The sequence below is a fragment of the Haliaeetus albicilla genome, chromosome 8 (genome assembly GCF_947461875.1).
Source record: "Haliaeetus albicilla chromosome 8, bHalAlb1.1, whole genome shotgun sequence".
In the NCBI taxonomy this organism is placed as follows: domain Eukaryota; kingdom Metazoa; phylum Chordata; class Aves; order Accipitriformes; family Accipitridae; genus Haliaeetus; species Haliaeetus albicilla.
In genome coordinates, this window is record NC_091490.1 from 24,685,808 (window position 1) to 24,701,663 (window position 15,856).

A 15,856-nucleotide genomic window follows, 5' to 3' on the forward strand; every position below is an offset into this window, starting at 1 on the left:
GGCCCAGTAAGTACGCCAGACTTTAAAATCATGGATTTGTTGTTTATTCAAAGATTTCTGCCACTTGAAGTAAATCTATGTTATCCATCAATAGATATGACTGTCATCAGACAAAAATATGGGATTTTTCCTTCTTAGGTAGCAATCAAGTTAATTCAGTTGATTGGTTGTCCATGGATTCTTTAAAGAATGAAAATAAGGGCCCTTAAAATTATGAATACCAGGAGGTTTAGCAAAAAATATTATAGGAAAATATCTGTGTAGTTGCCTTTGAGAGTGTAGACACAACTGAAACACACTGTTAAATACAAAACAGTAGTGAAAAGTGAGGTTTTGTTTTTCTGAACAATTCTTTAAGGCAAAAAAAGGTTTATGAATGGTGCAATCATTTCTTTGGGCATTCACGATCGTATTTGTATAGATTCTGTACTCCTCTTAGTCATTTAAATAGTGTCCTTGAGTGGTGATTCAAAAGAATAAGCACGTGTTAAGGTGGTGTTTTATTATTAAGTGACACTACATGTAGCAGAGTTATAGGAAAGACTAACTAAAGCTATACAATGAGGTTTTCTGACTCCAGAGAGAACAGCCGATCTTTTGCAGAAGTCCTTGAGCCCAGTCATATTAGCTTCCCCCACTTCAAACCTGACCCTGTTTCTTCAGTACTACCCAACTTACTGTGGGTTGGACTTGGAGTGTTCATGAAGAGCAAATCCCACCTTTAGTTCTGCAGTTGCATTAAGACACCTTAAAATGTGTACAAAAGTGAGATGTTAAGGTTCATGTTTTGCCACAGCAGGATATAGCAGAAGTCACTGCCTGAAGATCAAGCCTCTATTTTTTTATTTCCCACCTTTCATAAACATCCCAGAGTCTGTTATTTTTCTGAATACCATTCAGCGCATAATTGCAGCAACACTTGTGTTACTAAAAAGTCTACTCCTATTTTCAGGAAGGAAAAAAACCCCAAACATGGGGTTTTTGCACATTTGTGATATGTCACATATTCCTGTCTCAAGCACCTGCCTTAGTATGAAAACTTAAGCACAATATATTTACTTATAACAATTGTATTATACAAGGATAATTTTTTTGCTGTCTGTATCATACCAGAAAAGTGATTGGGGTAGTTTTCTTGTTAATCTCTTAATAAATGAATAAATAAATAAATGAGCTAAAAGATTTTTTCCCCTTTGTAAGCAATCAGTAAACACAAGATAAGCATTCATGTTCCGGCACTGGGGATGAAATTAATGTAGCACTGTCAGAAACAAAACTGTATATTCTATCAGATGTAGGGCTTAGTTATCTTACTTACTGGGAATCACATGTAATATTGTGAATTATATAACACAGGCAAAGACAACAAACCAAAACCAAACTGCATTTTGAATTTTTTTTCAATGAAAATACAGTTTTGCAAAATTGCTTTTTACTCCAGATAAAGTAATGTGATCAAACCTACAATGTCAGAGGAAATTCTTTTTTTTTTTTAATGAAATCAATATTTCTGTGTTGAATGTTTGCATTTTGGTTTAAAATATCCAGGTAAGACAAAACAAAATTAAAACATTCACCTTGTTTTCTGTTAAAATGTCAATTTTCTTTAATACGGAGAAACTTGAAATAATAAACAACATATTATGTTGGAAATTTTATTCCAAACTGTAGCTTTCATTTAATTGTAGCTACAAAATGTTACTTGGTTTAGTATTACTGAAATGAAAAATGAAAAATTTAAACACAAATAACTTGAAATTAAAACTATCATATCATTTCAGAATGCTAACTAAAGGCAAAGAAATAAGAAATTTTGAAAATTCAAATGAAAAAACTGATGTTACTAACCCAAGTTCAAATAAAGGTGTTTTTTTAAAATTAAAATTAAGAAAATCACAATAAAGTTTGGGGCTTTTTTCCTCCCTGGGTTTAGTCCAGCTCCCACATAAGTAAATTGAACTGTTATGTTCTGTTATTTAAAACTGTTTATTAAAAACTGTTATTTATAGAATATACAGTACAGGGTACACTACAATAAGCAAAAATTTCATCCTGGTATTAATGCTGAAGAAAGCAATACATGTAATAACAGTATGTCTGACGTACTATAGCTATATGCATAATATGAAAACTAAAGAATAAATCTGTATAGAGATTCCAGAACTCTTTCTCTTCAATACTAGAAACTTGATATAAGAGTATACACACAATATTAAATACAGGCTTTATATGGATTTACAGCAATACACAAGTTATTAATCTAGAATAAATTAGCAGAGCATCAGTTCATTCTTTCTTTTACCGAATACACACCCGGAATTGAATTCTTTCCTTCCTCTAATGCCTTGTCATCATGAAACATCCCCTGACTTCAGAAACGCTGCTCCTTTCCTCTTTGTACTTCTATATTCTCAACTACATTGTGCACATGTACACAACTTTCCTACCTTTATACACAAAATAAACCTTCTGCCTTTGTCTCTTTATGTCTGCTCCTCATTTCCTGCTAACAACTCTGTTCATTTGCTTTAAGTGTGCCATGTTTTCCGAACATTTGTGCTGTACAGGTACCCTGCGTGAACACGAAGGTTGCGCCTTCCCTACGCACTCTGTGGGAGTGCAGACGGTGCAGGGCCAGGCAGGTGCCTCCCAGGGAAGCGGTTCAGCTGCTCAAACCGCTTCAGCTGCATGCAGTACTTCGTTGCCCACCAAGGGGGATTACCTCTGCTGGGTAGCTCTTCATACCTTACCGAGCACAACTAAATAAACAAGTCCCCAGACCAACAATTCAGAGAGGAAGAGATTTCAGCCACATGGCTTAAAGTGACACGTATTGCTCGGTTCCTCCTTACATACTGTCAAAAACAGTAGAGAACTGTTGAGCGTTATGAGGTCACTCTTGGCATTTTGATGGGTCATTCCTTTCCATTGAGCTACCATAGCCCATAGGCTGGACCCGTCTCATGCACAGGTCTCCCAACACATCCAGTGGAGAACAGGCTAGATATTTCTAGATTAAAAGGTTAAAAAAAAAAGCAACAAATGCCAGATTAATTAAAATAACTTTCTTGAATATACGTATTTTTTTAAAAGAAATGCAGGTGTAGGACATTTAAAGGGAAACAGCTATAGAAGCAAACATGAAAAAAACAGCTGGATGAATAATGACACTAAGCACTAATTTTTTTGTAAATGAATCCAATTGCTAAGATATTTTAGAATTCAAGGGGTTGAAAAGCCATTATTCATGTTTAAGATTAAGGTATAAGAGCAAGATCTTCATACATCTCCAGTGTTGCAATTTTACTGCAAATCTTTTGATATTTGATTTTTTTATTTAGAACACAAACTCCCAGATGGATTCATGATTTTGTGAAAATCTCAGTATTCATTACAAAAAAAAAAAAGTTAAAAAAAAGCCAAAGTAAAAACAAAGGCTCATACCAGCTTGGGTGTTGAGAAGAGCTTGGAAAACCATCATCTCAATATGGTCAGAATTAGAGGAGGGATGCCAGACATGCAAATGAAAGAAAGCAAACAAGCAAGGTCGTGATTTTTGGAGGTATGGCTTGTGATGCTGAATACTGATATTATCTGTGATGGATCCCTCTGTATTTTGAAGACTGAGATTCAAATTGTTTTTCAGATGCCAGTGACTGTCATTCAGAAATATGGGTAATGAGAAGTAACAGTGCTAGGGCTTCAAGCAAAATTAAGAATTCTGAAAGGAGGGGAAAGACAGCAGTGATGGAGGTACTGGAAGGGAGAGCAAAGGGATTTGCATCAGCTGTGGGATGAATGAAAGTGTATTCTTTAATGCGTTTGGAAAATACATGAGAGGTATTTCACTGAGGAAATATACACAGGGAATGACAGATTTACTTTATTGACCATAGTTCCTACTTCTGACCCTTAAAAGACAGGCTCTGACTGACCCTCCTCTGTAAGTGCTCTAATACAACTCGGACTCTGCCAGCAGGATCCTATCACAATTTTAACTACAGAGAGTCCATGTGTTTGTGAATTTGAAAATATCCTTGATGTTGCATGCTTATTTGGATTCTCTGACTCCCAGAACACTTAATTTTTAAGAAATTAGCTCCAATACTCAATTTACTCAGTGCACGTGACTACAGTATGTTGAAGAAACTAAAAATAGGAAAAAAATCTGCTTCAAACTGGCAGTGATGAAATCAGGTTTCATTCTTTCATAGCAAATATTTTTCCTGGCCTGACAGCCAAAAGTTCAGCCAAGAGGGCACTTTACTTGTACCTATTAGCTTTTAGCACTTGAATTTCCCTTTTTATATTTTGAGTTAGTGATTCTCCCTAAATATAAGGAAACCTTTGTTTGCAATAAAAAATTCTTCAAAATTTCTAATTCAAGAACCACAAAGCCTGGTTCTAAGAACTATAGCCTAAAAAAGCAACAAAACAACTCCAGCAAGTCTTCTTTCTGTGTTACTTAGATTACTATTACCTGAAAGAGATCTCCAGAGAGTAAAAAAAAAAAAAAAAAAGCAGAGTTTGGTTGTTCATTTTACTTTGTGTTTCTAGAGTGCCCTGAGGCCCCATTAGACTCAGGAGCACATCCTGCTAGTGCTGTGTTCTGCTTGTGCCAGCAAAAGGCAGACATGTCCCTGCACCAACTGGTGAACAGCTCAGTCTGTACTTTGAAATTGTTTCTTGGACATTATCATCAGCTGCACCTTTGGGACAGCACTTCACAAAGCACACCCTCTCCTATTGTACACGTGAATATAAATGAAACTTGAAAGTGGTGGTGGATTTCATGTCCCAGAATGAAAGTTCTGCTTAAAGTAGCTACTACTCTGTGCTCTGACGTGAACAATTGTTGCTTTCATATCATCTTCCATCTGGTACTATTCCGTCCTCCTGGGTGCAAGGACAAGCATCATGCACTGGAGGTTATGATTCGCATTTAATGTCATTAAAAATACACTGTTCAATATCGAATCTAAATTCAATAAAACTCTCTCAGTCTTCCATAGCACAGACACATAGAATTTTGATTGAATCTGCTCTGCAGCGATTAACTAATGATGTACTGCAAGCCTTAGTAATATGAACGTAGCAAATGATACTTAATTACAATAATTAATGCCTGGTGATTCATGAATAATGCATTCCATAGCTATTTACATATCCATACTTATGCAGCTATTAATGGATAATTATCATTTGACTAAAAGGTGTGGACATCAGGAATGTAACAACTACACCATTTTCCCCCAATCTTACTGCGGCTTTACCTGTTTGTCTTGCTCTTGTATACCTCTGTCTTGCCATTATACACAGAAATATAAACAAGTTTATTTTCAAGACCCATAGAGCAATATATCATGGCATACTAACCAGCCATGCAGGTTAGTTTTCACACTGCACTGATTCTGAGCCAGTACTCTCATCTGTTTATGTCTTGAGGTTGCAAAACCATTTAGAAGAGGTTTAGGATATTATTTGAAAAGAAAAAACCCAATGTTTCACCTCCTCTTTCCAGCAGGAAACCTCTCGAATATTAGGAGGTGGAGTGTGAGAGCAGCATTAGCATTCTGCTTCTTCAAATGCAAAAAAAACCAGAAATAAAAAATCCCAAAGGAGAATTTTACATACTTCTAAGAGAAAGTACTTGGAAAAAGAACTTTGCTCTCTTTGTCATCAGTACAGATGTTTCTTGTCCTGAACTTACACTCTTTCCTACTGCAGATGGTTAGGACACTTCCATAGTTCAGAGTTTGTTCATTTGTGAAACTAGAGTAGCAATATTGTCAACACCTTCAATATGAACAAAAGATTCTGCCCTAGACGGCTGGTATTTATGTTCCAACACACAGATTTCAGCCTCCATAAAAGCAGATAAGTTGCTAGCCCTCCCAAGTCTTGGAGTTCCAAGACTTTAAGAGCCATAGAAGGGAAAAAATACAACACAGGATCTTTTAAAAACATTTTTCATATTCAAATATAATTATTTTAAGGAAATATAATAATTTTTCTTCTTAGCCTAAGCTTGAATGCTCAGTGTTGACAACACTAAGACAATAATATTCAGCTGCCAGCCTCAGGAGTGTGGTAAAACAAACAAGTAAAGCTGAGTAAGTCAACTGAAATGAGAAGTGCTACCACTCTGATTTTCAGACAAGCCACTCACCTACTGCTCCTCCACAGCACCAGCTGAGGGGCTGTGGGTGCCCCAGGTCACTGAAAAGCTTATCCCAGCTGTCATAATCTGCAGAGAGTGAACAGAGGCGCTCGCCATACATGGAGGTCAACTCCAGGTTCCACTCATACAGTGTGGCTGAACAACTCGTGACTCCAGGCAGCAAGGTTGAATCAAGCCATTGGGGAGCATCAGACTGATGTCTTAGTAAGTGAGCATGTTTGTACCTACTGTGACTTTTGTCTCCTCCAGTGCTCTTGCAGCCTGTTGAGAAAGACTCATATGTACAGTAAAACATTTTCAAAATTAAACCATTTTTCCGAAATTCCCTGTCCTGCATAACTAACTCCACTGCATTTGAGGTTCTTGCCTCACAATAATACAACCTCATGAAATCAGAGATTTTTAAAACCACTCATTTACATGCTCTAAAACCGTATTGAAACCAGTGATACTTGAGGACCAAAGGAGAGAGGACTGAACCCCTGTTCAAAACTGATGCCCTCAGCCTCCAGCACCCATGGTCAGCATAGCCAGCCCGTGACACATTCCTGCTGGCTTTCTTCCCCAAATGAGGAGCAAGGCATGGGTTAGGAGAACTATCAACAAGCAGAAGCTGACTCTCACGTATCAGCTTTCATGATGCTGCTAAGATCTAGGCAGGGAGCAGACTGCGGGAAAGAAATAAGCAGTCTGGTCTATACAACCTACATTCTGTAAGGCTGCTGCTGGAAGCATAAAGGGTATTCCCTGGTACTTCTGATTAATTCTCTGTAGTACCTTACTTGGAGAAAACCCTCATCATGTCAACTATTTGGAGAAAAGAACTGTACAGCACAAGTAAACTTATTACAGTCTGATGATAGGTTATTGAAATAATATTATTTCATTGACTGAAGTAAGTTTTTACTATTTTTATTAGCCTAGCAGAGTCAGTGTAACTGAGCAGGGAAAAAGCCAGAATTTGTTTTCACATCATTCACATGGTTGTAGATCACCCATCATGGCAGAATCGTTACCGTTGATGGTAGGAGCCAGAGTGAGCCCAGCTTTATTCCTGTGCCAGGTCAAATGTGGGGTAAGAAAAAACATCTTTAGATTTGTAAAATGAGCAGCTCTGCTCTGGAAGTCATTGGAAATGTCACAATGCCATTTTTACAGTTATTTTTCAGAGCAGAACAGCCCCTTAATATCCTTTGCTATTTTCTATTTGTATTCAAAACACAGGATTTAACTAAAACTTCTAAAAGGATATTGCAAGAAACACATTTAATATGTGTCATAACATAAGGTACAAAAACATTAGGATGCAAAGACAATAAGGTTATCTGATGTGTCTTAGCTAGGAAAGACAAGAAAGCTCCTCACAAGGCCAGCATTACTGCATGCATCAGTGAAAAGCAGTTGAATATTTAATATGCATGGTAAATATAAGCAGAAAAGGGAGCCCAGATGACATATGACAGCATAACACTCTGCAGTATAGGAATCAGCTCAAGTACGGTATTCACATAACACATTTAGTATTCAGACTAACACATTTTGTCTGTACACCATCCTTTGTGTTGCAATAGCATTGTTTTCCTTTTTCTCACCTTCTGATGTTTTCCCTGTAGACTCACATTCACATCACATGGGCATTTACTTCAGTCATTGCTCACTTTACAACCCGTTCATGCAATCCATGCCTGCGTTGTTCAGATACTAAATTTTACATCTTTTTTCTCATATGGTTCATGAGGCTTAATGTTCTTTCCTCTTTTATCTATTTTTCCTATCTTCAAATAATGCAGCAGGCTTAGCACTGAGGGAAGGTATTCTGAAAGTTGCTTTAGAACAATTAACTCATAAATATAAAAATAATACTCTACTTTTACTTTTCTTCCTTTTTTTTTGTAAGAGCAGGAACAAACACTTCTGTCTTCCAGTTATCTCTGTAGATGAAAAGTATAACTCTGATCTCATCCTAAGGACTATCCAAACACAAATTAATTTTTTGGTAATTCTGGTATTTCTGGCTATTGCTATGATCTAATGCCGAAACTTTGCATGTTTTCATTTACTTAACTTCTTAAAATCCAACTGATGAGCAAACTATTTTTCTGCAAGTACTGAAAAGTCTTTTGTTTGTATTTTGGTGTCTGTTTTCCACTGAAAATGGAAATGAAGCTATGTTCAGTGGTAAATTTTTTGAACTTTGTTTTTAAAAAAATACGGATATTTATCTAGAAAAGAGCAAACCAGCAGTGATACCCCAACAGCAGGCATTAGTCACCTATGCGTTTCCACTTTTACACAGTAAGATGCTTTTTATTTGCTGGACAACTTGGCCAAACACTGGCTGAAACAAGACCATAGGTCTGTTTTAATTCCATAAATCCCAAATAGCTTAATTGATCAGAAGTTTCTAAAGAGAATTCCAACCTGACTTTCAAGCAGAAAAATATAGTCTGGGCTTTCACCTGAGTGCTTATGAAAAGGAAAAGAAACTGCGCAGAAGCTAAGGAGGTTATGCTGGAAAAGACAACTTACTCGCGGTGGCACCAATCTCTTGAGATTCAATGTTTGTCCTCTTCACTAAAACTGACAGAACTAAAACATGGGTGTGATGCTTTACATGGAATTTATTGCCAGATAGGACCAAGGTGGCTTCAAAGGAAGCTTGTTTACCACCATTACAATTAGAAAGACCAAAAGTTACCCACACCTTAGATATGTTTTTATATATATATATATATATGTTTTACATATATATATATATGTATACATACATATAAAGGATGCCAGATAAAGGGTAAATATGGAGATTTCCCAGGTACTACAGATTAAGCACTTCAGAAAATCTACACACATGTATTCAGGTGCCTGGATGGGAACAATGGTCCTCCATTACAACCACTACTTTATTTAGACAGTGATAGTGCTATAGCTCCTTAATAGTATTGGCATATTAGTTCAGCATAACAAATACATCTTGAAGACTACTGTTAATATCTTGGAAACTAATCATATGCTTAAGATTACTATCAAAGGTCTAGGAAATTATGATGTTTCCAGATAAAACAAGGCTGGCATGTTAATCTGCCTACATATCTCTTGATGAACTCTTCTTGTAAAGTACATTCTGGTGCAGAGTATTTTTCAGTTCCTGTTATGACATTCCATTCCTAATAATGTCTGAAAAGAAATTGCACACTTTACTAGGCTTATCAAATATTTTTCCACTAAAAAGCAATAAAAAGAATGCTTGTTTCTGAGGAGCTGAAAAATGTTTTAGTTTCAAAAAATCAGGAACACTTATCTGCTTCCATACCGAGAGCCACTTAAATGAGAGGCAGAGCTTGTTACACAAATATCTGAGCTTTGTACCAAGCTAATTGTGCGGCAAATACAACAGTCCTTAAATTTATGCAAACAATATTTCATAGAACAGAATATTCACTTTTCAAGAAGAATAAGAGCACTGAAATAAAAAATGTGATACTGCTGTAATTCAGTGGAAAGGACAAGAGAATCAGCAGCTTTACAAAGCTTTGTAATTATTTAGCATGAGCAGATTTTGCACCACTGCAGACAACTTTGGCTGTTGATGGACCCTGTGAAATGCTAGGACTGGGATTCTGGAGATTCTCAAGCACATCAATAGTTTGGGGTCTAATTTATCCATTACTGAAATAAGTAGAAATAGTTCCATTTCTGTCTGGTGCAGCACTGGTAACACTCACATGCTGTGCTCTTCTTATCCCCCAAGGGACAGGACCCTCTGTTCCCTCTTCTCCAAGCAGTAATCATTTATGGGTGAAATTAGAGGTGCAGTTGCTTTCCTGATTATCCTGTGACAAGACTTTTCCTCTGCCATTGACTTTTTGCCACTTACCCGGGAAAAGGATATGTGGTCTGAACACAGTAAGCCTGCCTGATGCCTGGGAGCTGCTAATCCTGGAACACAAAAAAACCCCTCAACCTGCTCACAATTAAGATCAATGAGGACATAGAAAGTAGGCACTAAGAGGGCCTGACAACATCACATCTTCTGCATGGCTAATTTCAGTTTGTAGTCACAAACACCAAAGCATACTGTTTGGTCCTCTTATCTGGGCTGACTTGAATACCTCAGTGAAATGGCAGTGTAGGCATACATCTCCTCCACAGAGTTTATATAGTGATGTAACTGTTATCTTTTTTTATCCCAAAGCCTACCATTTTGTGAACTGATGCAGTGTATTGCAAAGGAGAGTCACACAAGACACTGTGCTGTGTCTCACGGAAAATTCTGTTTGGTCCTTTCTTATTTTATTGTTTCCTTTAATCAAACACAAAACTCATACAGGCCAAAAGAAAATACTTGGTTTCTGTATGTATGAAAATGTAACACGTCCTTCATGGTAGACCTAAACCCACTAGTAACAGGTGGTGTCTTTTTTCACTTTCGACAGGTTTGGAAGTTATTATCCCCATACAAACTCTCCCTGTCTTTTCAGTATGTGATATTTTCAGAGAACCTCAGTGGTTGCCGAGGGTCTCTCTGGAGAAGCCAGAGCAGAGCAGAGTCCCACAGAAAAACCTCAGTGCTGTCAGTGTTGCCTATCATTCCTGGAAGCCATCAAAAAAGGTGGTTTTGGCGGAAATGGTGGAGGCACAAAGTGATACTGAGGGAAATGAAATTGTACGAGTAAGAAAACTGTAAGTAAAATGGATTTGTAAAAAATCATACAGATGGGGACAGTACTGAACACCTGGGCTGTATCTTAGCTGCGTAAGAACAACTTCATTATTTTAAGTGAATGCTTGTGGCACATCTGTAAGGTACAGAAGTTTTATTATCTTGTCCTTTACTAGGAACTGAACAGAGAGAGAGAGACACCACAATCTACCCCAGGACATTTTAACCATGACATTTAAAAACCCCAAAGCATTATTGGTATAACCTGCTACTAAGAAATAGTCACCAAAATAGTGAAGTAAGTTCTCTACATAGAGTTCGCATGGAAGCGATATTTCCCTTCAGTACTCAGCTTCCCCCCCGTTCCCTGGAGAAGCACTCAGGCCTGATGCACAGGCTGGCTGGAGTGTAACTGACCTGGACCCTGGATCCCAAAACAACATATTTCACCTTGAGAAAGTTTTGCATTGAAGATTCCTAGCTTGTGGTCACTTTTTGTATCCTCTCCCAAAACCACTGGTTAAAGAGGAAGCAGAAGTATTCTTCCAGAATTAATTGTTAATGTATGACACTTCTGCCAAAATTCTATATAACTTTCTTGATTTCATGGTTACCTTACCAGTCTTGAAATAAGTATGAGATTGGGAATATTTTAAGGAAGCATGCAAGTATCAATCAGAAGTTACTCACAGCCATAAAGAAGTATCTTGGACATCACTGCTTAAATTATTAGTTGAATTAAATAGCAAACAAGCAAAGTGTCAGGTTTGTGGAACTTCAGAATGGGATTTCGGCAAAGGATGAACTATCTCCAAACATTGCAACACAACCGCAGCCAGGTGCTTTAACAAAAAGGGTCATTGTTTGGGTTTGAGGCAGTTACAGTTAATGAGAGTGATGGAGCCAAATCCTTTCAATATCTGAGGCTATTTAAAATCAAAGCAAGACCCTTCAGCAGTCTTCAATCTGTAATAATCCCATGGGGTGTGGAGCTGAGCCCTCAGGCACCAGCACAGTGGAGTGAGGGCTGCACTCAAGGGTATTCGCCTGAGAGGAGTGACTGACCAGCCAGCCTGGGAAGGAGCATCTGTCCTGGTGCTCAGACAATAAATAATGGGTCAGTTGATGTGGAAATGGGAGTTTAGACTAAGTTCAGACTGTAACCCATAATAGGTACATATGAATAATTTATTACCAGCGTAAGTGCCATATTCTTGCAGTTTAAACAACAGAGAATGCCATACTTCAAAAAAGAAATCTTGTACAGTAAAAATGTCTGATTGCAACAGGTCCATAAAAGACTACCTATCAGACTCAAGTTTTCTTGCTCAGGGCTTCATGCCTCAGTGTACTAGCAACTGTGCAAACACCAAGCAAGTGACAGACTGCCAAAGATGGAGACCGAGGAGTAAATCCTAAGCCAGACCTTGCTAGTTCTCATTCTCAGTGGGAGTGTTAGAGCCTGGGCAAGGCTGCACTGCCCTGATATGACTACTAGGGACTGATCACAGATATTTGTGCAAGCAGTGTTGAGGAAGAGATTAAATTCAATTACCATTTCCACCATGGGTTGCCTAACTGATCATAAGCTAATCACGTCTCTATTTCATGCTTCAGTTTCCCTCTGACAAAAGGATATTGGTCTGCTTTAGAGCGGATCTCCAAACTGAATAAGGCATCAAGGATGGAGCCAAGAAGGAAGACCCGCTTAGGCTTCCCGTTCAACAGAGGACAACTCAGGTATCTGAGAAAGGCAGAATGAAAAGGGGATTGTATCAGAAATAGCATACACCAGCAGATAAAGGTGGATTTTGACCTGACTCCATGCACTGTAGAAAATGCTACTTTCAGCCTGTATTGAGGAGCCCCCAGATCAGAATTAATCATCTGGCTGGAAACAGCGTTGAGTAGCACTCATAGTCAACATGTCTTGCCTTGGAGGACCAGAGATAAATTTGGTGAGCTGAGCCAGCAGATTTTTTACCTATCTCTAAGAAGTATGATTGTCAAGAAAATCTTCTGAAACTGTAGGAAATCTTCTTAAAAGAAAGGCATTGACAAGGCCACCATGACTTCCTAGTCTCTCTAATATTGTGGTTTCTGTTAGTTATCTTTAGGTGGCAGTAAGGTAAAAGCATGGAGTAGAAAGTCAAGAGCAATCTCTAATGCATTTGTAGAGACCCTTTTCTCATGTACTGTGCTGGCTATAACATAGAAGGAGACTTCATAAACCACTTGCATCTTCAGCAGATATCCAAAAAGCAATTATTAAAGTTGGCTTCATCCAGATCACATTCAGATGCAAACCTGTTGAATGCCAGCAATATTAATATAATGACAAGATACTATATTAGGTACACAGTACTTGATCCAAGAATCCCTGAGGACAGAGGTAAGGTTCACAGGTAGGGACACACTCATATGTTCCTATCAACAAAGATGGAAATACACTAAAAAAAAAAAGCCACAAGAAAAAATAACTTCAGCAACAAATCTAAGGTCTAAATCAAGATTAAAACAGGGTTTCAAGAAGTAACTATTGACATAGAGGTTTATAGATACTTTTTTTTCCATTTACACTTTTCAAAGTCTTTCCTGAAGCTAAAAGATAATCACGTGTTCTGTCACTAGTCAACTTTCTACTAGAAAAAAAGCCAGTAGGATAAAAACATGCTCAAATTTTTTATCAAGGAATATAATTAGCTAAGTAATGCGACAGTGTCATGTAGCGTGCTAAGGCAAGTATTATGTAGCCAATAAAGGTCTATCTTATACTATTAGTATTTACAGTTGGAAGCACAAGATGGCTGCAACCGAAGTGCTGCACCCAACAAAGGCTAGCTGTTGACTTGATACCTTGTTGTCTGACAGTGTGAAACAGTCAAATAGCTACTTACTTCATCACGACTTGGCAGCATAATTTTAATGCTAGGTAGCAACACATGGCTGTTTTGCAGGAGCTTAGCACCAAGTAGGGAGAAGAATTTCATGAAATAGTTTTGAGATTGTAGGCTTAGCTTATTAGCAGAGAAATAGGGATGGAAAGTGTCTGGCACTTATGAAATAAAACAGGAATCATAACTCTGTCTCTGCTGTACTGTACACTGCTGATCCACTTATTATGCATCACTGGACAGAGCACTTTCTTACTCCTACAGAAAGTGGGAAGAGGCAAGACTGACAGTTTCAGCACAGGTTGCACCAATTCTTACGGAGAACCAGGACCTGGGGGAAATAGAGGACCTTGCTTCACATTGTCACAGTCAAGGACCAGAGCCCACAGAAGGTGGCTGCATCTGTATGTGATGCTATTCTTCGATGGGTACTTAGTGCTGTTCTCAAAGATCTGATTACAGAAGTAAAAGAACATCTACCACTGGCATCATTACTTAAGGAAGAGATCTTTACCCTCAACTGTTATGTGCTGGAAAGTGGAGTTTTGAGCAACCAGTTCCGTGCCCACAATTCAGGTTGTGCAATTCCATTAAAGTTAATTGAAACTGATAATGCAGAACACAGGCAAATCATGCCTGGTGAAAACAATGCACATGGAAACATTAGTGAGGAGAAACAACATGCAGATATTCACTTAGATGGGCTTTGTGCTTCCAGAGTGCAAATACCTCAGCAAAATTTATCTTTTTTTTCCCCCTAACACAGAAAAAAATTGGAAGAGAGAAGGAGAGATAATATGTGCAAAATTCAGATCAGAAGTTTGCATTAGAAATGGTTTAGTTTCACCCTTGACATAGCTGTTAATAGCCTACGTTATCATTTCCTGCCCTGTTCTCTTATCCAAACGCTATCGTTCCCATCAGCCCCATCTTGACTGTTATAACATCATCCTTCACATGCTGGTCTGTTCAACACCTATGCAATCAATGAAGAAAGCAGTTTTGAAATTCATTCTTTCTCATCATTCACTGTGTCTACTGAATCTCTCTTCACCTCTTTTCTTCAGGAACTGTCCTGCCCTCATCTTCAGCACTGTAGCATCTTTTCCTATTCTTCTCCTGCTTTTGGGTTTAACCTACTGACCCCCTCCCACCCCTTTCACTCTCCCATGACAACAGGACCAGACTTCCTCAAAAGGCCACTATACTGTGTGTTCTTCCAAATCCCTCTTCAGGACTCATTTCTACTGTGGCAACTATATGGATGCATAAACTCAAGCCGGCTATATGCAGGGCAATGACAGAAAGTTACTGTTTTCAGCAAAAATCTTTTAATTTTAAATATCATCCATTCCTTCTTGCAAGATGCTTGCCTGATAAGGCTTTTTATCCACCACCAAGATTTATTCATATAGGATCTGCTGTCTCAAAGCTGTAATGCAGTTATCCCCTATGGAGAAACACCACCTGATACACTGCATTGTTATCCATGTACAAAAATAATTTTATATGATACCCCAAAGCGTTTCCCAAACTGGAAAGGGATGTTACACCCCAGAGACTGACACCTTTACTAAAACATTTGTCTAGTCTGCAATTTAGCAACTATGGGACAAAGTCCTCCTCGGCATGGTTTGCCTGGATTTGCACCAGCTATAGATTTTCCCTCCTATCCTTTCAGATTGCAGCAGATGGTAAAGTTCCTACACCAGAGGCTGTCGATAGAATTTTAAAAGGCATCTCATAACAACACATTGGAGCTGCACATTTAATCTGTGCTGCAGCACCAGGATGATCTTAAGAAGAGCTGGAGCACACTTACAAAATTAGCACTGGCAGTTGCTGCAGAAACGCTACCAAGAAGTCTTCTCAAAGCCCACAGCTTAATGAGAGCTTACCTCCCAAACTGCCAGCCAAATCACTTCTCTGTGTATAACCAACACTCTACTGTCTAAGAGAAAAGGCATTTAATACTCTGTCCTGTGAGATACTGATCCAGCAAACTATCTGATGGAGATTTTAAGGGGCTACTTATGTACTTCTGGCTTTTTGGGGTCCATCGCTGATGTCACATGACGTATAGTGGCCAAAACCACAAATATTATTTCTTCTGCCTAAGAC

General features: G+C 38.2%; 1 protein-coding gene across 2 annotated transcripts in view; it reads left to right on the forward strand.

Annotated features, from left to right (window-relative positions):
- The window catches only part of CRB1 (crumbs cell polarity complex component 1), a 113,527-nt gene that overhangs the window by 84,740 nt on the left and 12,931 nt on the right, over positions 1 to 15,856 (forward strand). The gene's annotated exons all lie outside the window — the stretch shown is intronic.